This window comes from Tachyglossus aculeatus, unplaced genomic scaffold (assembly GCF_015852505.1).
Source record: "Tachyglossus aculeatus isolate mTacAcu1 unplaced genomic scaffold, mTacAcu1.pri scaffold_143_arrow_ctg1, whole genome shotgun sequence".
NCBI lineage: Eukaryota > Metazoa > Chordata > Mammalia > Monotremata > Tachyglossidae > Tachyglossus > Tachyglossus aculeatus.
Window position 1 is genome coordinate 422,866 of NW_024044867.1, and position 2,059 is coordinate 424,924.

General features: G+C 54.5%; 1 pseudogene; it reads right to left on the reverse strand.

The window, feature by feature from the left end:
- Positions 1-1,026: 1,026 nt before the first annotated feature.
- LOC119923082 lies at positions 1,027-1,803 on the reverse strand (annotated as a pseudogene).
- Between the last annotated feature and the right edge of the window lie 256 nt (positions 1,804-2,059).

A 2,059-nucleotide genomic window follows, 5' to 3' on the forward strand; every position in this document is an offset into this window, starting at 1 on the left:
CCATCGGGACGTATCCCCCTTTCTTCTATCCCAAGCTTTGGCACTGGTCCACCAGTGGCCCAGTGAGGCCCTTGACGGCCCTACAGCCAATGTCTTATCTGGACAGGCATGAGGGGCATCCCATTTCCTCAATTCTATGGTATTCTTCTGCGGTTTCCAACAGCAGCGTACATCAAATAGGACAAAGTGAAATAGAATAGAACACTTCACGCACCGAGGTTCCAGGGAAAGGAGGACATCCACTCCCAAGGATGCCAAGAGGTTTACTGCATGTGGACCTGAACCAACCTATCGTGGAGTGTTGGGAATAACCACTGTCTGCATGGCCACCATTGCTGCTCCACTCCGATGGGAACAGGACCGATTGCATCTCCCAGGACACAACCGTGGCTTGATCCAGGCACTGGGCTAAAGTGCAGGAGCGGTAGTAAAGTAAACTATCACACCAAGTACTGAGAACGGGATCTGCACATTTCTCAACTCCCACGTGCAGAGGTAGAATAAGAATCATGGCCTGAGGTTATTCTTAGTGCTCCCAGGCTGGGAGAGAATCGGAAGCCTGTGAGAATGAGGGCCAGAGTTAAGTGTGAGGACCGAAAGGCCACAAACCGGTGCATACAATAAACCACCTCCTGGATCAGAGACCGCCATGAAGATGCCGAGATCTCCCTGCGGACGGGCTACAAACCAGCAGGACCATCAACCATCGCCCGGGTCAAGGACCTGCCCTCTTCCCATCTGCTTCCCCTCCTACACACTCCACCGCGGGGTTCTCCCAAGGAGCTACCCCAAGTGCGGGTGGCAACCCTGGAGATTCTGGCAGCTGTGGCCAGCAGCTGAGTGACAGAGGAGGAAGCCTGCCTCTATCAGGAGCTGATCCGCTGCCTCCTCCCTGTCCTTTTACACTTGAAGGACAAGCACTCGACAGTGGGCAGTGAGTCTCCCTGACCCTGCACAGTCCCCTTCATCTTGGTCCCTGGTCCTGGCCTCTTCTCCCCTCTCAAACTCAGCCTCGGATTCTCTGTTTCATAAGATCCAGATACATATTCTTCTGGCTGGCCCAGAGCATCGACTGAAGGTACACCCAAGTAGTTGGATGGACACTAAGCGGAGGGGAGAGGGAGAGCACGGCCTATGGTAGCATCTGGGAGGCCTTGGTGAGTACGACTGGGATGGGTGGGGGGCTGGAGGGGCGTCCTTGAGTCTAAGGGGGAATTGTGGGCCCGGATGTCTCCTTGGGGGCACATCGATAGGATATCGGGGGTAATTAGCCTGTGCAGAGCACTGTGCCCAGCGCTTGGGAGAGTTCAGTTGAACAGCTAGTGGACACGGTCCCGATCTGCAATGACCTTCCAGGCCAGAGGGGTTGATTTGGGAAAGGAACCAGGAGATGTTTAAGAGCCCAGTGCCCTGGGGTGGAACTAGGTTTTGGGGACTTGGGGGTGGGCATTTACAAGCCTGTTGGGGATGGGCAGGGGTCTCTCACTCTCCTTCTCTTCCTGCTCAGATGGAGAGCTTTGAGGACAACCATCCCATTTTCTTGTCCCAAGCTCTGGCTTATACCAACTGCCCACAACCAGATGTGAAATTTACGGCCGTGCTCGTCTTTGGTGAGTGGAGCGTGGAAGGCACTGGGGATAGAAAAGAAAACAAGCAAAAAACCAACAAAAAAGCGTCATGTTGTGGTCCAGCCCCTTTTCTTTGCTGGATCCCAGAGGAGGCCCCGCTTGGTTCCTCCTCCATGCTTCTGGGGACTGGATATGGAATCCGAGCGGCGACAGTCCTTCTGGGAAACGGGTGAATGGATAGGCAAACAAATTAGAAAATAAAAATACAAACCGGCGGGACCATCAACCACCGCCCGGGACAGGAACCTGCCCCGTTCCCATCTCCTGCCCTTCCTACACACTCTAACGGGGGTTTCTTCTCAGGACAGACCCCAAATACAGGCTGCTCCCGTGGAGCTGCTGGGAACCGTGGCTGGTAGCTGGTCGATGGAGAAGGAAGCCTGCCAACTGCAACATTGATGTTCCACTGCCTCCTTTCTGTCCTATTCCAC